The 20,940-nt window shown below is 35.3% G+C and overlaps 5 non-coding genes across 5 annotated transcripts; 4 read left to right on the top strand and 1 right to left on the bottom strand.

Moving 5' to 3' along the window:
* Nucleotides 1-2,605: 2,605 nt before the first annotated feature.
* TRNAC-GCA (transfer RNA cysteine (anticodon GCA)) lies at nt 2,606-2,676 on the top strand. The gene has a single exon. It is a non-coding gene; the product is annotated as a tRNA-Cys (tRNA).
* A 3,620-nt stretch (nt 2,677-6,296) lies between these two features.
* TRNAT-GGU (transfer RNA threonine (anticodon GGU)) lies at nt 6,297-6,368 on the bottom strand. The gene has a single exon. It is a non-coding gene; the product is annotated as a tRNA-Thr (tRNA).
* Nucleotides 6,369-8,326: 1,958 nt separating this feature from the next.
* On the top strand, nt 8,327-8,400 carry TRNAM-CAU (transfer RNA methionine (anticodon CAU)). Its single transcript has one exon. It is a non-coding gene; the product is annotated as a tRNA-Met (tRNA).
* Nucleotides 8,401-9,748: 1,348 nt separating this feature from the next.
* TRNAS-UGA (transfer RNA serine (anticodon UGA)) lies at nt 9,749-9,836 on the top strand. Its single transcript has one exon. It is a non-coding gene; the product is annotated as a tRNA-Ser (tRNA).
* Nucleotides 9,837-13,463: 3,627 nt separating this feature from the next.
* TRNAS-GCU (transfer RNA serine (anticodon GCU)) lies at nt 13,464-13,551 on the top strand. Its single transcript has one exon. It is a non-coding gene; the product is annotated as a tRNA-Ser (tRNA).
* Nucleotides 13,552-20,940: the final 7,389 nt, after the last annotated feature.

The following is a 20,940-nucleotide window of genomic DNA, read 5'->3' as shown; positions in this document are numbered from 1 at the left end:
TCTCTATTTGGTGATAGATAAACCACCTGTCTCTCTTTTTTTTCTTTTGCTTTCTCAGCAGATATTTCATAAAACGGACTCTCTATGGATCCCCACAAGTGATCAATTCTCGCATGAATTGTTAAGGATCCAGTAAGTCCAACATTGATTCCTTCAGACGTGTCAATTGGACAAATACGCCCATAGTGACTCGGATGAATATCTCGGCTCCGAAAACTTGCGGTTCTCCCCGTCAACCCTCCAGGACCTAAACAACTCACTTTTCGCCCATGAACAGTTTGTGTCAATGGATTCGTTTGATCAAAAACTTGAGATAACGGGTATGTGCCAAAAAAGGTCTCATAAGTAGTTATTAATAAAATTGAAGTTGAAGTTGGAGTTACCAAAGTTTGGGGAGTCGGTTTCGATTGACGTATGAATACTCTACGAATAGTTTTTTGAACTGCATGTTGTAAACGACCAAGAGCCAATCCGAATTGATCTTGTAACAGATCCGCAACCGAACGAATACGTTTATTTTTCAAGTGATTCATATCGTCATCGTCAAGTATACCCGTTCCAAATTTCATTCCAATCAAATGATCCGTAGCGGCCAATACATCTCGTGGTAACAAGAATGTATTGTTCTGAGGAATATCAAGATTAAGTCTCCGATTCATATTTCGTCGACCAATCCTTCCTAATTCACATTTTTGTTGAAAAAATTTCTTTTGTAATTCCTCGCATAAGGACTCCGAAAATACCAGGTCCCCACCTACACAAGCAAATTGTTGATAAAACTCCAAAATAGCTTTTTCTTTTGACTCAATCCTCTTCTTCTCTTTAGCATTCGGGAAAGACAAGAAAATTTCAGGGTAGGAAACATTATCCAGAATTTCTCTTAGATTCGAACCCATAGCTGATGATAGAACTAGAATAGATATCTTTTGTTTTCTACTCACGCGAGCCCATATCCTTTCTTTTTTATCAATTGCTAATTCCGATCTCCCCCCCCAATCTGATATTATAGTGCCAGTGTAGATAGAAATTCCCTTATGATCTAATTCCGAGCGGTAGTAAATACCAGGACTTAGCAATATTTGATTGATCACAATTCGGTATATTCCATTTATAATAAAGGTTCCTAAGGAATTCATTATAGGAATGTTTCCGATAGAAATGGTTTGCTTTTGCACATCGAAACCAAAAATTAATCTCGCAGATACATATAATTCGGAAGAATAGGTGAGTGATTCATACACAGCATCTCTTTCTTTTATCGAGGGTTCTAGCAGTTGATATCCTTTCGCAAATAATTGAAATGCAATTTCGTGATCTGGATCTTTAATTGTTGGAAACTTGTCAAGTTCTTCTGCCAAGGCTTGATTAATGAACCTACAAAATCCCTCGAATTGGATCTGACTAAATCCGGGTATTGTGGACATTCCCTCGTTTCCATTCCGGAGCATCTTAATCTTAAGTTTCCTGTTTATCAAAGAAAAATTCCATTATCAGCTCACTCTTCATCAATCCCTATGGATCGATCTAGCAATCATGGAATCTATATTCTGTTTACTGAATCACATGAAATTCTAGGGAACTCCACATACGTATTTCATATATGTATTTCATACATATGAATAGAGACCATTTGGACGAAAGTTCGAGTTTGCCAGGGGTACAAATGAAATGAAAATGAATTGATAAAACATTCCTACAAAAAAAATTCTGCCACTTATACTTTATGTTATGATATTCTAATCAGATTGGATGGCAAAGATTTCTCATTTTATCTCCTTTCTATGAATGTAATAAAGCCGTAATATAATATACTAGAAAGTTTGACTTTACTTCGATTTAGAATAGCGTGCTTACTTTAATTTCTCAAAATAATTTGAGGGTTCTTTTTTATTTCGGATCGGAGTAGTATAATTGCTAGAAAATTCAGTATTTCATTGTGGAATTCTAAAATAAAGTAAGTCCCTTTTTTAAGTACATGCCAATCTAGTTATCCACCTCTCCCCATATCCATGCTTTTCTTTTATCGTAATTTCACTTGGGTACGCCAAGATAGTCAGGTTATACTCTATATCAGAGCAAATTTCCTTTTTTTATTCAAGATATTTAATTTAATACTTTGAAAAATTAAAGCATGATTCCCCATAGAGATATGTACATAAAGGGGATCTTTGGATAATAATGCTGTTCGGACCTAAAGTTTACCTATACACGGATTAAGCATAAAGCCATAATATTTTATTATGCCATTGAAGGGGGGGGAGATAATACCGATTTAAGAGTAGTTCACTACTGCAATAAAAAAAAGAGAATTCTAGTTAACGGTTCCAATTTATTCTGAATTTTGCAGCCTGTGAATAGAAATCCACTTTTTCTTCTTTTTCATCTCAATAGAAAGAAATGGGAAGTTTTATTGTGTTAACAATGTATGTTTTAAGATAGAATCTATCGAGGAGAATAATAGAAACTGGATCAAAAAAAGCAGGAATAGATTTTTTGAAAAAGATTGGAAAAAAGTAAGTAGAATTATATTCAAAATAAAAGGGGCTTTTCGTAAGAAAACGTGGATGAATACTTGCTGTTTTCTAGATTTTTGATCGGATTTTTTGGCGGCATGGCCAAGCGGTAAGGCAGGGGACTGCAAATCCTTTATCCCCAGTTCAAATCTGGGTGCCGCCTGATCAATAAAATACTTAGGTTTTTTTTATAGTGCTGATCGAATTCGATAAATTTTTACTTCGCATAAGTTCGGGCAAGAGAGTAACTGGGCCTGCCGATACTGGGTTTAGAGAAACCATACCATAGTTCTATCCTCAAACTAGGGTTAGGGTTTGTTTTGACGGTAGTGGCCAAAATGGTTATCAATAGGGGTGAGGTAGTGTTTCCTTATTCTTTTATTATATGAATTTGAATTGGTTCTTAATTGAGATTCGATTTGATAATTTTAAAATACGAGGATAAGATGTCAGAAATCTTGGTATCCAAAGAAAGGTCCCTAAGGGGCATTCTTTTTTTTTTTCAATCTAAGATTCAAGAAGGGACTCCACGAAAGAATATCAAGACTTACTAATTATTATACATTTTTTTATCGTACATCTTATGTTACCTACATACACTAAAGTAAGGACTACTTAATTCTAACGAGAATCAGATTAAATAGGTCGATCAAAAATCAATTTAGGAGTTGTATTATGGATAAAATCTCTTCATTCTTTCATAGAATGATACAAAGCAAGGCTGCAGGGTTTAGGTCAAAAATAAACATTAGGTAAGGTAGGTATCCAATAAATATTTATCTATCGATAATTTTATGGTATATTCGGGCGTCCTTTGCTTAAAAAAAAAAAAAAGAGTAACAAAAGGAATAAAAAATCTTCCTATTCCCGCTTCTTCTATTCAGGACATCATTCCCGTACTCTTTCTTTTTTAAGGAAAAAAGGGCTATAGTATCTCGTATTTTTAATGCTCTCTAATTCTACCAGAATTCCTATAAGAATTTGTTAGGAGTAAATTCCTTGAACTGATTGATCCATGGCCTTAGGGCGGAATCCCTTTTTGACTCTGTACCCTTGATTCCACTATGATTATTGATCAATAGTAGAATAATCCCTTCATAGAAATAGGAGACATAATTTAGATGGATATAGTAAGTCTCGCTTGGGCTGCTTTAATGGTAGTCTTTACATTTTCTCTTTCACTAGTAGTATGGGGAAGGAGTGGACTCTAGGGATACTACTAATTGATTAAGTAATCAAATTGTTGTATCAATTCTTTTCTTTAATGGATCATTTTGCATTAATCATTTTGTCAAACGTTATTCTTTAATCTTTTTCTTTAGTTTTGTTTCACTCCTGTAAGAAACTCTTGTATTGTAAGTTGTAATGTAAGAAAGAGCCATTATACCAATTCAGAATTTCTACTAGAAATGACGAATGGTTAAAAAAAGTTCTATACATAAGAAAATTAGACTTTCTTCCACGGAACTATTCACGGCATATCACACATTTTCCATTTCCTTTTACTTTTTACTATAGTCTATTCTTCATATTATTTTTCTTTCCTTCCATGGATTCTTTGGTCAAGAATTGTCTTAGATTTTTTTATTTTGACCTGATTGAAATTAAGTGGATGCAATGAAAAAAGAAATTGAATTAGACTACTTAACTATTTCAATCTACTAATCTATTCTATGTAGATTCAAAGATAATATAATAGAAAGAATCTAAAGTGTCGTAGAAAAAACTATATGTAGTTCTTTCTACCACACTTTAAGATTCCAACCAGATCCTTTCATTTAAGACTTGGATTTTTTTTATTTAATCCCTTTTTAATTTCTTCAATGATTAATTGGAATTCCAATTAATTATTTTGGCTGACTGTTTTTACATAAATAATAAGTAAAAAAGAAGTAGGAACTAGAATGAACAGTGCAGTAGCAATAAATGCGAGAATATTGACTTCCATAACCTCTTTATTTTTTATTTTCACAATAACTCGGGATGTAATCCCATGGAGAGGAAAAAGGGGTATCTTGTAAATTCAAGGGTAGGGCTTGCATTCTGATAATACTGAATCAATTCAATATTATGAATATCGGATCTATCAAATCAATTCATGGATGAGAGTTATATTTCACGGATGAGAGTTATATAGTATAACATAGGAAGATCCTCTATCCACACTAAGACCAAAATGGGTTTTTTGATTGGATTAGGAATTCCCTCTTTTTTAATCCTTTTCTACTTTTTCTTTTCTATATCTCTAACCCACGAGCTTTCTTAATCTTATACTTTCTTAATCTTATACAATTTCCCTTCCTTTTTCTTATAGTTATACATACAATTATGTATGTATTATATGACCAACTTTCACTTTCTATGGGTCACATAGACATCCAAATAAGCAGTAGAAGTGAGATGGGGAAAAGAGGTCTGAAATAAAAAGGGAATACGATTTATGTATGGATTCCGGTAAAATACCGGTACTCTATTCCATAAGAGTGGAATAGGAAATTAAGATGAGGATGGTATCATCATAAAGAAAGATAGAGTAATATAATATCCTAAATTCTACTAATCCACATATCGTATGTGTGTCTTTCTTTATCGATTGGGAGTAGTGAAAAAAAAATTCCTATATGCCCTCCCTCCCTCTTTAATGAGAGATGCAAAATAAAAAAGTGAAGTAAGGGTGCCCTGTGGGTATTTGATCTTGCTCCCTGCCCCTTTTTTTCATGGAAAAAGGAAATATCAATTTCTCCATTCATTGAACCCTAGTTCGGGACTGACGGGGCTCGAACCCGCAGCTTCCGCCTTGACAGGGCGGTGCTCTGACCAATTGAACTACAATCCCCGCGGGGTGTATGGCATACCCATTCTTAAATAGAACCATAAGAAGATTCGATTCGTCTTTCGTACTCTAAGAAATAGACGAATCATATACTACATACCCACATATTATATTATACGTGGGTATAGTGAGAGTGACATAACTAGTATGTCGTGATTTTTTATCACTAAAAATGGATAATAATCCAGCCTTCAATAAGAAAAACTCTTTTGTTTGTAAGAAAGGAATGAGAGAGATATGGATTAGAAAAAAAAATTTCCCTTTTTTCTTTATCTTTTATTTCTATAGATCAGACATTTTATTTTATGGAAGAAAAACAAAAGGATTTAGTTCATACTCACGAAGCCCTAGATTTTTGGTTTGGGCCGAGCTGGATTTGAACCAGCGTAGACATTGTCAACGAATTTACAGTCCGTCCCCATTAACCACTCGGGCATCGACCCAGGAAGAATTTATTCTAGGGTTTTTGCTAATCTATGATTAACCTCCTTTCATAATACTCCCTACCCCCAGGGGAAGTCGAATCCCCGCTGCCTCCTTGAAAGAGAGATGTCCTGAACCACTAGACGATAGGGGCATCACTAGACGATAGGGCCATATACAACCGCTCGTGATTATACTATAATCATAGTATGAGCAGTTTTTTGGAATTGTCAATATACTCGAAAAGTATAAATAGATCCAAAGCAAAGAGTTTTTCCAACTTTTCTGTTATGTTTTCATCTAGGATTTTTTTTAGTTGATCGTTATAGATTAATTCTCCGTGCTTCATTTAGTGTTCATACCAAAAATGCATCCATCCCGCACTAAGTCATAAAATTCTCTAAAAATATAGAGAAAGTTTCAAAAACAAAGAAAAAAAGTGAATCAATTTAGTAGAAAAGTACTCTATCAGATTCGAACCAACGACTTACGTCTTAGCACGAGATTACTCTACCACTAATTTAAAAAGCCCTTTATCGGATTTGAACCGATGACTTATGCCTTACCATGGCATTACTCTACCACTGAGTTAAAAGGGCTTTTTATTTAATTCAAAAATTAGCCACTTGGATTTCCCATTATGGGTCTACTGCATAATGTACATATTATATATATAATATATAGAGATAGAGAGAGAGACATTATGTAGAGATTGTATATGTATATATCGATATCTTGAGAGCTCAAAATAAAATTAATAAAAAAAAACATACCCTACATAACATATCCAACTCTTCTTGGTTCAGGGTTTTCCGTTTCCGAAGACTAGTAAAATAGGCGGATTCTGGAACCCCAAGGATTCAACGGTATATGGATATGGAAAATATAAGATTTCCGATCCTAGCGGGAAAAGGCGGGGAACAGATACCCAATAGGATATAGGATCCTTGGGAGGAACTTTTGGTAATGGCCTTGATCCTCTATGCTATTTTTTATGTGTTCTTAGTTCTATTGAACTTTTTGCATTCTTTTAAACAAGAATCTAATAAACTAGAATTGAGTCAGTGGAAAAAAGGAGAGAGAGGAAAGTGTTAAATGGAGAGAGTCGACTAATCAGAGACTTTTAGGATCTTCTTTACATCAGGTAAATCTGTCGGCCCTGTCCGTTTTTTTCTTTAAGTTACGACTCTTTGCTGCTTACTTCTATCAAGCCATAGGGAAAGTCTATGATGAATTTGGAAAACTCATCTCACTCTTACTCTATGGCTCGGACTTAATGGGGGAAGAAAACATCTTCCATAATTTCTTTTTTGTTCAATTCTGGACAAAAAAGAAAAGGAAAAAAGGAATTTATAGGGACAGTGTTACCCCCTATATCCCCTAGTTTATATTGTAGGAATAATAAAACAATTTAGCAGTCTGACACACTTACGTCCTTGCAAAGTAAATAATTATTATTGTAGTCGTAACCGTAGAATAGGATCCTAATCAAAATAAATACATTTGGTTCAGGCGCTATTAGCATGGTAAGAAAAGATTTTTTTTACAGACCAGAGGGGCTATCTAAATCCTAAAGTAAAGGCGAGCGATCGAAGTAGAAGTACCAACGGCTCAGTGTCATGAACCTTCTCCATCTGATTCAATAAGGGGGAATTAGCCTTCTTGTCAAATGGCTATCCTTGACAAAGGGTACCATTTATACCATAATCTACAATGTAGCGGGTATAGTTTAGTGGTAAAAGTGTGATTCGTTCTATTAATAACTGAATTTGAAATGATATACTTAAGGCATCCTTAAGTTTTTTATTTTTATATTCCGATGAAAACTTTAGTTCTTATAAAGGATTAAATCCTTTTCCTCTCAATAGCATATTGAGGAAGAATATACATTCTGGCGATTTGTATCCAAAGACTAATTTAAATTGCATCCAAAATAAAAATAGGATTATGAGTACAGAGTCGCGAAGCATAATTTTGCATTGGATTAAGTATTCCAATTTTGAAAATATGAGTAAAGGATCTATGGATGAAGATACAAAAAAGTTGATTTCCAATCGTAACTAAATCTTCTTAAAATAAGGAATAAGGAAGCCAAATAGCTAAAAAACGATAGTTTTGGTTTACTAGAACCATCCGCATATTGTTTCAGCTCGGTGGAAACCCAATTCTTTTCCTCAGGATCTCTTGAATGAAATTAGGGAACGAAGTAAGTAGATTAGATGAATTTAGATAGAATTTCTATCTCCTACTCTATAAGGATCATCTAGAAAGCGGAGAGCTTTGGTTCCATTCAAATAGAAAAGCTGACATAGATGTTAAGTGGTGAGAATATCCATAAAGGAGCCGAATGAAATCAAAATTTCATGTTCGGTTTTGAATTAGAGACGTTAAAAATAATCAACCAACGTCGACTATAACCCCTAGCCTTCCAAGCTAACGATGCGGGTTCGATTCCCGCTACCCGCTCCATTCTGTATAAAAGGAGTATTCTATTTGTCTAGACATGTTAGAGGCTTGTATTCAAGCCTTTTTTGTCCACCAGTTTCTGGTACTCCAGAGCGGAGTAGAGCAGTTTGGTAGCTCACGAGGCTCATAACCTTGAGGTCACGGGTTCGATTCCCGTCTCCGCACTTAGCAGTCTGTATAAAAGGACTATTCTATTTCTCTAGATATGTATGGTAGAGGGGCGTATCCAACCCTTTTTTATTCATTAGTTCCCGGCCCTAGAGGGCAAAATTGAGCAGTTTGCGAAGTCACTTGCCTTCAAAAAAAGAAGGCGCAAGGCCTCTCCCTACCCTGCAGAAAATAAAAATGAAACGAAAGGGACAGTCTACCTCTCCCTTCCCTTTAAAAAAAGTTTGCCCGTTGTTTGTCTCAGTTAATACCCAATTTTTGGAGCTCTGTTGGCGAGTTCTATTTCTGCCTCTGGAGCGCCCTCTTTTTTTGAGTGGGATGCAAAGGAAGGGTAAGATAGTAAGGGATACGGCACTAGACTAACACCTAATTAATACTTAATTTAATATAAGTAGTTAAACAGTTAACTAGACTAAACTTTTTATCATAGTACTTTGATAAATTAAGCGGGCGAGCGGCGGGAATCGAACCCGTATCTTCTCCTTGGCAAGGAGATATTTTACCATTGAACTACGCTCGCTACGGTATATATTTTATAGCGTATATCCGCCTGGGTCGACCTTCTATGTCTGGGTCGACCGTTTCATTTCATTTTCTATTATATTAGAGTTTTCCTTTTTTTATTATCTGTCAATGAATATTCTAATGGGAATGGAATTTCATAATACTGAAAGAGAAGAGCTAGCAATTCGGAACGCAAATTGCGTTTTAATACGTCTCACTATTCTAATTTTTTAGAAGAAATGGCCTTTATTATTTCTTTTTTATGGGGTTAATAAATATTAACCAAATTTCATTTAAGAAATGAGAGAATTCAGAATAGCTACGAGAAAGACTAGTCCAATCCATAATGATGTACCGGAAAATACAACATTTTTATTATTTGACCAACCATCAGGAGAAGCAAATACAAGGGGTACACTAATTACTAAGACTGAGGAAGTCGCAATTAATGCAAAAACAGCTAATTGGAAAGCAATAGTCATATTTCTAATCCTCCAAGCTACCATCAAATAAAGTTGACTACATATTTGATCCCTCACTTAAACCAAAATTGTAAAAAAATACAAGAAGTAGGACGGGGTTTAATCATGAATCCATTGATTCTTCTCTTTAATTCAAATTTATTACTTAAACCGCTTTTTTATTTGGATATGGGGGTGAGAAGAGATTATTTACTCTTTATTTCACAAGCGGGTATAGCGGATCCTGTATCCGTGTATACAGTATACAGAGATATATCGAAAAGGAACTTGTATCTGATATCTTTCTAGAGGCTAATAAATCTTTTTATTTTTTATATGGCTATGTTCTATTTGTAGGAGTAAAATAAGGATTAGGCTGTGGAGAGATGGCTGAGTGGTTGATAGCTCCGGTCTTGAAAACCGGTATAGTTCTAGGAACTATCGAGGGTTCGAATCCCTCTCTCTCCTTTTGCTTATTGAATACGTTTGTTTCTTTCATTTTTATTTATTTTTTTTTTCTGTCCCTTATCTTTCTTTCATAAAAAGGAATGAATGGCTCGGCTAGATGGAATAACCGAGCCAGAACAGAAAAAAAGTAGAACAGGTATAAATAAGAAAATCTTAGTTAAGAGGGTTCATGTAAAGAACAGGTTCCAAATCACGATCGATTCCCTTTTCAAAACCTGCTGCAGCAGCTCGGGCTCTTCCTGCATGCCATAAATGGCCCACAAAAAAGAAGAATCCTAGAACAAAATGAGAAGTTGATAACCAACTTCTAGGAGAGACATAATTAACTGCATTGATCTCGGTAGCTACGCCACCCACGGAATTTAAAGAGCCTAAAGGAGCGTGGGTCATATATTCTGCTGAGCGTCGTTCTTGCCAAGGTTGTATGTCTTTTTTCAACCTACTCAAGTCCAAACCGTTGGGGCCCCTTAGAGGTTCTAACCATGGAGCACGAAGGTCCCAAAAACGCATAGTTTCCCCTCCAAAGATAACCTCCCCAGTTGGGGAACGCATTAGATATTTACCTAAACCTGTGGGTCCTTGAGCGGATCCCACATTAGCTCCAAGACGCTGGTCTCTAACTAGAAAAGTAAATGCTTGAGCTTGAGAAGCTTCTGGCCCGGTGGGTCCATAAAACTCACTCGGATAAGCTGTATTATTGAACCATACAAAACAACAAGCGATAAAACCAAAGACAGATAAAGCAGCTAAACTATAAGACAAGTAAGCTTCTCCAGACCATACAAATGCACGGCGAGCCCATGCGAAGGGTTTGGTTAAAATATGCCAAATTCCGCCAAATACACAAATAAAACCCAACCATACATGCCCACCAATTATATCTTCTAAATCATCTACACTAACAATCCACCCTTCTCCACCAAAAGGAGATTTTAGTAAATAACCAAATATAACACTGGGACTAAGGGTCAAATTGGTAATTTTTCTTACATCTCCCCCCCCAGGGGCCCAGGTATCATATACACCGCCAAAATAAAGAGCCTTGAGTACTAGAAGAAAAGCACCTAGACCTAACAAAATTAAGTGAATACCCAAAATTGTAGTCATTTTATTTCTATCTTTCCAGACATAACCAAAGAATGGAAAAGATTCCTCAAGAGTCTCGGGTCCCAGAAGCGCGTGATAAATGCCACCGAAGCCTAAGACTGCGGAGGAAATTAGGTGAAGTACGCCAGATACAAAGTACGGAAAAGTATCTAGAACTTCCCCCCCTGGCCCTACTCCCCAACCTAGAGTAGCTAAGTGTGGAAGTAAAATCAACCCTTGTTCATACATGGGCTTTTCTGGTACGAAATGGGCCACTTCAAATAGGTTCATTGCTCCGGCCCAGAATACGATTAATCCGGCATGAGCTACATGAGCTCCAAGCAGTTTACCGGACAAATTGATAAGTCTGGCATTCCCAGCCCACCAAGCAAAGCCGGTGGTTTCTTGGTCACGACCAGCTAAAACGAAAGTTCCATTAAAGAGCGTTTCCACGTGGTAGAACCTCCTCAGGGAATATAAGATTTTCATGAGGCTGATCCTGAGCTGCCATCCACGCACGAATACCCTCGTTTAAAAGAATATTTTTGGTGTAGAAAGTCTCAAATTCAGGATCTTCCGCTGCACGGATTTCCTGGGAAACAAAGTCATAGGCACGTAAGTTCAGAGCCAAGCCAACTACGCCAATAGCACTCATCCATAAACCGGTGACGGGTACAAATAGCATAAAGAAATGTAACCAACGTTTATTGGAAAAAGCAACACCAAAGATTTGGGACCAAAAGCGGTTAGCAGTGACCATTGAATAAGTTTCTTCAGCTTGAGTTGGGTTAAAAGCACGGAAGGTATTTGCACCATCACCGTCCTCAAATAGAGTGTTTTCTACGGTCGCTCCATGAATAGCGCATAGCAGAGCCGCACCTAATACTCCGGCAACTCCCATCATATGAAATGGGTTCAACGTCCAATTATGAAATCCTTGGAAGAAAAGGATGAATCGAAATATCGCTGCTACGCCAAAACTCGGCGCAAAGAACCAACCAGATTGCCCCAGTGGATAAATAAGGAATACAGAAACAAAAACAGCAATTGGACCAGAGAATGAGATTGCATTATAAGGCCGCAATTGAACAGACCGAGCAAGTTCAAATTGGCGTAACATGAAACCTATTAGTGCAAAAGCCCCGTGGAGAGCTACAAAAGTCCATAGACCGCCTAATTGACACCAACGAGTAAAATCTCCTTGTGCTTCGGGCCCCCATAGTAGCAACAAAGAGTGTGCTAAACTATTGGCAGGGGTAGAAACTGCTGCGGTTAAGAAATTACAACCTTCCAAATAGGAACTAGCCAATCCATGGGTATACCAAGAAGTTACAAAAGTTGTCCCTGTAAACCAACCCCCTAAAGCGAAATAAGCACAAGGAAAGAGCAATAGGCCAGACCATCCTACAAAAACGAAACGGTCCCTTCGTAACCAGTCATCCATAGTATCAAATAGATCATTTTCTTCTTTAGGAATTCTACCAAGGGCTATAGTCATAGTGATCCTCCTATTCAATTACTTCAACCATTTCCGAGCACCTCATATCACTTTCCAAGGCATATGATAGTTTTATTATCTGTGGACGATTTCTTTCTCGTTCAATGCCCTTTTTCAATGGTCTCGAAGAGAGAAATTTCCCATTTTTATCTATGGAGTCACAGTCACAACCGAGGTCGTGGTAAATCCATGAATTTGATTCGATTTGTTTTTCTTATACTATTTATTTGTTTTTCTTATACTATAGAAATAGAAATAAATTGTTTTTCTTATACTATAGAAAGAAATAAACCTTTGAATTCAGCATTATTCCAAGACTCCTATTTCAAAGTCTATCTTTTAAGGGAAAAATGCAAATAAAAGTAACCCTTCTTTTCCCATTCCCTCTCTATTGCATGGGTGGAAGAACTAAAATAATAGAGGATTCTGAAAAAAAAAAATGGACCTTCGAAATCCAATTTTATGTGTAGCGCAAAGGAGTTGCGATTTCTTCTTATTCCTATAGAACATCTAGTAACAAGAATATGAAATCGTAAATAGCGAAAAATTCTTGTCTTGCGCGGTCTAAGTCTAAGGAAATAAAAAAAATTCGCTTATACAATTTCATCTACATCGAATTTATATATCAGAATAGCGGATAGAGGCATCATTAAAGGAGTCAGGTCTACTTACTTTATGCTTCTTTCCAATTTTATGGTGGATTTGATAAGAACCCTTTTTGCTTTCTTGATAAATAATCGACAAAAAAAGCGTTTTTTTTATATAACCTGCTTGTTTTATTATAATTATAACAAGTCCTATATGGAAATGCCCGCTAAAGAGAAAATCTATTTGATTGTCTCTCGGCCAATATCGATTTTTAGAAAGAAAAAACAAGAATTTTCTTCTTTTTTTATTAACATTAAGAAAAAAGAATATAATTAAAATGGAATTGGCAATATAATTTTTATAGACTTTTGAAAGAAAAAAAAGGGGTTTTTTGCAACCGTTATTTCTTATTTCTTGCCTATATCATATCACGGAAACCTTTCGCTTTGGAACGTGGAGAGATGGCTGAGTGGACTAAAGCGGCGGATTGCTAATCCGTTGTACAATTTTTTTGTACCGAGGGTTCGAATCCCTCTCTTTCCGCTCCCTTGGATCATTTGGGACTTTCGAATTGGAAAGAATTCTGACCCCCGGATTTTCTCATAGATAAATGTACGAAACAAATCCAATAAGAAAAAAAAAAACTGAATTTTTACTCCTCGCGTCCAGGATTCCGTCCTGGGTCATTAGATAAGAATCCAAAGATAAAGAGTGAAACAAAGAATATCACTACTGTATAAACAAAAAGTTTGAGAGTAAGCATTACATAATCTCCAAGATTTTTTTTTAAGGAATAGATTACCAGTTTTTCCTTACCACACGGATCCACTAGGATGGTTTTTTTTTATACCTAAAAATGCAAAAAAGAATTCTTGAAAAAAATTGCAAGAATTCTTTTATAATAAGCACTCTTATCAATAGCAAAAATAGGGTTAGGTGGTTAGGTATTGTGTAGGTACCTTTAGGTACCTGCTCAACCTAGGTGCAGGGGAGTAGAAAGGCTGATCCAAATTTATTGCTGTAGCTACCCATTCAATGTAGAAGAATTTAAATTTTAGAATCGAAGGTTCATAATATAAAAATATAAAACTTCTCGGCTTTTACCCATTTTAAAATTTTTTTGGAATGAACACATCATTCAATTTGGCATACAGAGTACTAAAGATTTCATCGAAAACTTACAGCAGCTTGCCAAACAAAGGCTAATAGAAAAAAGAATAGAGGTATAACAGGCATAATATCCACGATTGGATTGAAAATAGCATAAGCTTCGGGTAATTTGGCAAAGAAAAAACTAGTAGGATAAAGAACAGAATTAAAACAGATACAGGTTAAACTAAGTATATTAGGCATAACAAGCATTTCATTCTTGTAGAGTAAATAATTGGATTTTTCTTGAGTTATTTTTTTAAGGGAAAGAAGGAAAAGGCAGATTCAAAATCTTTTTTCTTCGGACTTTCCCAAACACAAAATACCTCCTTGTATTCGCACTCTCAAATGAGAGTGGAATAAATTCGACTTTCATATAATATCTTAATAGAATTCCATGTAATGATCAATGCATTTTTTTGATTCTATATTATCCGCATGTGTAGAATACTAGCAAGAGAATATCCCTCCTTTTTTATGTAATTGAAATGGTATTGACGAATAACAAATAAACATACTAGTGTTTATTAGTGTCGCATAAAACCCGAAATGGGGCGTGGCCAAGTGGTAAGGCAGCGGGTTTTGGTCCCGTTACTCGGAGGTTCGAATCCTTCCGTCCCAGATTGTTTCTGATGAAACAAACGGTGAATATCATATAGTATTCCGTACGAGACAAAAGTTTATTAAAGAGAATAATGATATCTTATTCTTTCTCAGAAAACATAATAAAGTCTTAAGTCCAGTCAAATTGACTATCTTTATTTTCATGAAAAAATGGGATCTATCAAGCACATTCAGGATATGCCTCTACTATAAAATCACTTAGTCATATTTTTTTCTTCCTTTTGGTATTCGAGTTGAAGAAGTACGAGAATTCTATAACTACCAAAAACTTTCAATCTTTTCATTGGAATAGTTTATTTAGTTATTATAGTTAATTGTTTTTGGTACTGAAAAAATATATTACTACTAGAATTCTAATTCTAGTAATTAAATTAATTAAACTTTTTTGGAGGTTGATAGTTTATTTATTGAGGAAGAGTCAATCCTTCTTTTCTCACTTCAAGATTGATCATCTCGAGCCATCCGTTGAGGGTGGAAATTTAAGAATAAATAAGTTTTAAGCAAACTTGTTTAGTCGTCTTTTTCAAACTATGTTTCATTCATATGATAGAATTTTAATATGGGTTTAAATAAATTGGATCTTGGCGGAGGCTTCCCGGATAAATACTTACTTTCTTTTATCCATATTGCTCCATAGATAGCAAGTTTTAATTAGTATAAAAAAACTAAACCAATGACTATTCATGATTCCATCCATATTGGATCAATTCTCTATACCACTTTGCAATGAAAAGAGGAATGTTTGTTATGGTAAAACTTCGTTTAAAACGATGTGGTAGAAAGCAACGTGCGACTTGAAGGACATGATCGATTGTGGATTTTGCTATCCATCATTTTCCATAGTAATGAAAATGCTCTTGGCTCGACATAGCCTGTTCTATTCGTTCCGAACCAAATTTGCGCTGGGTTTAAGTAACATAGTACACGATGGAGCTCGAGAGGACAGAATTTTTTTTATCAAGGGAAAGAATCTAGGGTTAGTGAAAACTAATAAATTAGGCCAACTTTGTCAGTCTATCCTTAATATAGAAATAAATCGAAAGGTTAAAATAAGAAGAAAGTCCAATAAAAGTATATCAGAATCAATCCCTCTTATTAGATTTCTATAGAAGAGATAAATGCTTTATCGAAGGAAATAAGAAAAAAGGGTATGTTGCTACTCTTTTGAAAGAAAAAAATAGGAATTCCCGAAGTAATGTCTAAACCCAAGGATTTCACAAATCAAAGATAAAGGATTCCAGAACAAGTAAACACAATTTTCAATTGTCTCAACAACAGAGTTGGATTAGAATAAGGAATAAAAGTCAATTCGTTCGAAATGAGACAAAGAAAAGAGTTTAAAGACGACTCAAAAATTTTGGAAGGATTTTGCCTTCGAAGTTTGTCAGGCAAAATTAGCCCACTTGAGTCATGAGTATAAATGAAATTTGTTTTTTCTGTAAGGAAATTAATGCACGTCATAGTCTAATTTCTATTATTATCGACAGAAATTCGAATCATTTTCTCGAGCCGTATGAGGAGAAAACCTCATATACGTTTCTAGGGGGGGGCGTTGTTTATCTACATCTATCCCAATAAGCTGTCTATCGAATCGTTGCAATTGATGTTCGATCTCGAAGAGAAGGAAGAGATCTTCAAAAAGTAGGTTTTTATGATCCGATAAAGAATCAAACTTGTTTAAATGTTCCAGCTATTCTCTATTTCCTTGAAAAGGGTGCTCAACCAACAAGAACTGTTTATGATATTTTAAGGAAGGCAGAATTCTTTAAAGAAAAAGAAAGAACTTTGAGTTAATTGAAGAACTAAATGAATCAAAAAATAGGATAGGAGAAGATTATTAGTATTCCTAGTTGTCTAATTATTTAGACACAATTTACCTCTTTTTTAATCCTATTTGGATTTATATTATATCGTGCCAATCCAACATAAGCCCCTATTTTATTTACTTTTTCTATCTAATTTGTTTTCTTACCATTGTATTTCCATTGACAAAGGTCTATTGAACAAATAGAATTTGTAGATAGATGGGTCTCTTTATCCTCACTCCATATTCAATTTTTCCGCCTACACTTCGCTCAAATGATAAGGGTGTTCCTCTTGCATGTATTCTCATACAATATAATATATATTTTTTATAATATATATTTTTTGTTAATAAAAATCGCTAAAAATAAGGAGAATTTGGCCATCGTGATTAGGGTCGCTCTTTTTTTAACTTTACTTTAGTGGAATTTCACCGGACCTGTTCGTTTTGGCATTTGAGTGTTTTTCATGGTCGATAAAAAAAATCTTTTGATGTCTTGCTAGTTCAATGTTTTGACAGAAGCGCGCGGTGTAATTCCATTGATTTTTGGATTTCGATCGTATCTAAGATCCTTTTTTTATCTGGGTTGCTAACTCAATGGTAGAGTACTCGGCTTTTAAGTGCGACTATGATCTTTTACACATTTGGATGAAACAACAAATTCGTCCAGACTCTTGGTAGAGTCTAGAAGACCACGACTGATCCTCAAAGGTAATGAATGGAAAAAATAGCATGTCGTAATAAAATCAATCTTTTTTGAATGGAATCCAAAATTACGATTTTCTGGGTCTAATGAATAAATGGATAGAGCCTGGCTCCAATTCTGGTAAAATAAAAAGCAACGAGCTGAACTTCCTAATTGGAATGATTCCCCGCTCTAATTAGACGTTAAAAATAGATTAGTGCCGGATGCGGGGAAAGGTTGGGTTTTCCTATGAGTGGACCCTTTATTTTTTCTTTTTTTTTTTAGAAATCCTAATTATTCTTGATTATGGATTGAATAAGGGATGTTATGGATTGAATGTGTAAAAGAAGCAGTATATTGATAAAGAGGCTGTATTCCAAAGTCAAAAGAGCGATTGGCCTGCAAAAATAAAAAACTTGTTCTGTTCTTTTTTTTTAATTAGAACAAACATAAACTAATTGGGTAGAAAAGGAGCAGAAAAAGATCTGTGGATTAGACTCCCTTTCTTTCCAGGGTTTGTATTAAAAATGCAACACCCTGTTCTGACCATATTGCACTATGTATCATCATTCGATAAACCGAGAAATGCTTCTTCTCTCTGATTCAAGTAGAAATACAAATGGAAAAATTCGAAGGGTATTCAGAAAAACATAAATCTCGTCAACAATACTTTGTCTACCCACTTCTCTTTCAGGAATATATTTATGCATTTGCCCACCATTATGGATTAAATGGTTCTGAACCTGTGGAAATAGTTGTTAGTTGTAATAACAAGAAATTTAGTTCACTACTTGTGAAACGTTTAATTATTCGAATGTATCAGCAGAATTTTTTGGATAACTCGGTTAATCATCCTAACCAAGATCGATTATTGGATTACAAAAATTATTTTTATTCTGAGTTTTATTCTCAGATTCTATCTGAAGGGTTTGCGATCGTTGTGGAAATCCCATTCTCGCTACGGGAATTTTTTTGTCTGAAAGAAAAAGAAATACCAAAGTTTCAGAATTTACGCTCTATTCATTCAATATTTCCCTTTTTAGAAGACAAATTTTTGCATTTGGATTATCTATCACATATAGAAATACCCTATCCTATCCATTTGGAAATCCTGGTTCAACTCCTTCAATACCGTATCCAAGATGTTCCATCTTTGCATTTATTGCGATTCTTTCTCAACTATTATTCGAATTGGAATAGTTTTATTACTTCAATGAAATCCATTTTTTTTTTTCAAAAAGAAAATAAAAGACTATTTCAATTCCTATATAACTCTTATGTATCAGAATATGAATTTTTTTTGTTGTTTCTTCGTAAACAATCTTCTTGCTTACCATTAGCATCTTCTGGAACTTTTCTGGAACGAATCCACTTTTCTAGGAAGATGGAACATTTTGGGATAATGTACCCTGGTTTTTCTCGGAAAACCCTATGGTTCTTTATGGATCCTCTTATGCATTATGTTCGATATCAAGGAAAGGCAATTCTTGCATCAAAAGGCACTTTTTTTTTGAAGAAGAAATGGAAATGCTACCTTATCAATTTCTGGCAATATTATTTCTGTTTTTGGACTCAGCCGCGAAGAATCCATATAAACCAATTAGCAAACTCTTGCTTCGATTTTATGGGGTACCTTTCAAGTGTACAAAAAAGTTCTTTGTTAGTAAGGAATCAAATGCTGGAGAATTCATTTCTAATAGATACTCGAATGAAAAAATTCGATACCATAGTCCCCGCTACTCTCCTCATAGGATACTTATCAAAAGCTCAATTTTGTACTGGATCGGGGCATCCTATTAGTAAACCCATTTGGACAGATTTATCAGATTGGGATATTCTTGATCGATTTGGTCGGATATGTAGAAATCTTTTTCATTATCATAGTGGATCTTCGAAAAAACGGACTTTGTATCGACTAAAGTATATACTTCGACTTTCATGTGCTAGAACTTTAGCTCGTAAACATAAAAGCACGGTACGAACTTTTATGCAACGATTGGGTTCGGCATTTTTAGAAGAATTTTTTATGGAAGAAGAGCAAGTTTTTTCTTTGATGTTCACCAAAACAACTCTTTTTTCTTTCTGTGGATCACACACTGAGCGTATTTGGTATTTGGATATTATACGTATCAATGACCTGGTCAACCCTCTTAATTAATCATTAGACGAAATTAAGAAACAGGAAAGGGTTGATAAATGATCAAGAAAAAACTTTTCTATTTTTCATTCTGAAATGTTCTTTTTATTATAATAAAGAGTAGGTGAATCAACTTACTAATTAAAAAAATTAGTAGAACTTCCTCTTTGGAATAGAAATTGGCTATTTCTACATAGGGAAAGTCGTGTGCAATGAAAAATGCAAGCACGATTTGGGGAGGGATTTTTCTCTATTGTAACAAGGAAGAATTATCTACTCCATCCGACTAGTTCCGGGTTCGAGTCCCGGGCAACCCATATAGAAAAGACCCATCAAAGTTTTTCACTTTGACTCACTTCATTTACAAATACAAAATTATTGGTTTGGTTAATTTAGTTATATGGATAGCTAATCTTTGGGCTGACTTGGTTGACATTGGTATATAGTCTATGTTATACTGTTAAATAACAAGCCTTCTATTATCTATATTCTAGTTAATACGTGTGCTTGGGAGTCCTTGCAATTTGAATAAACCAAGATCTTACCATGACTGCAATTTTAGAGAGACGCGAAAGTACAAGCCTGTGGGGTCGCTTCTGCAACTGGATAACTAGCACTGAAAATCGTCTTTACATCGGATGGTTCGGTGTTTTGATGATCCCTACCTTATTGACCGCAACTTCTGTATTTATTATCGCCTTCATCGCTGCCCCTCCAGTAGATATTGATGGTATTCGTGAGCCTGTTTCTGGTTCTTTACTTTATGGAAACAATATTATCTCTGGTGCTATTATCCCTACTTCTGCGGCGATCGGATTGCACTTTTACCCAATTTGGGAAGCTGCATCTGTTGATGAGTGGTTATACAATGGTGGTCCTTATGAGCTAATTGTTCTACACTTCTTACTTGGTGTAGCTTGTTATATGGGTCGTGAGTGGGAACTTAGTTTCCGTCTGGGTATGCGTCCTTGGATTGCTGTTGCATATTCAGCTCCTGTTGCAGCTGCTACTGCTGTTTTCTTGATTTACCCTATTGGTCAAGGAAGCTTTTCTGATGGTATGCCTTTAGGAATCTCTGGTACTTTCAACTTTATGATTGTATTCCAGGCAGAGCACAACATCCTTATGCATCCATTCCACATGTTAGGTGTAGCTGGTGTATTCGGCGGTTCCCTATTCAGTGCTATGCATGGTTCCTTGGTAACCTCTAGTTTGATCAGGGAAACTACTGAAAATGAATCCGCTAATGAGGGTTACAAATTTGGTCAAGAGGAAGAAACTTATAATATTGTGGCTGCTCATGGTTATTTTGGCCGATTAATCTTCCAATATGCTAGTTTCAACAACTCTCGTTCTTTACACTTCTTCTTGGCTGCTTGGCCTGTAGTAGGAATCTGGTTCACTGCTTTAGGTATTAGTACTATGGCTTTCAACCTAAATGGTTTCAATTTCAACCAATCTGTAGTTGATAGTCAAGGTCGCGTTATTAATACTTGGGCTGATATCATCAACCGTGCTAACCTTGGTATGGAA

Source organism: Triticum urartu, unplaced genomic scaffold (assembly GCF_056163025.1).
Source record: "Triticum urartu cultivar PI428250 unplaced genomic scaffold, HENAU_Tu73 scaffold2, whole genome shotgun sequence".
In the NCBI taxonomy this organism is placed as follows: Eukaryota; Viridiplantae; Streptophyta; class Magnoliopsida; order Poales; family Poaceae; genus Triticum; species Triticum urartu.
Note: the sequence above shows the minus strand (reverse complement) of the source record. Positions and strands in the feature narration are given on the sequence as shown.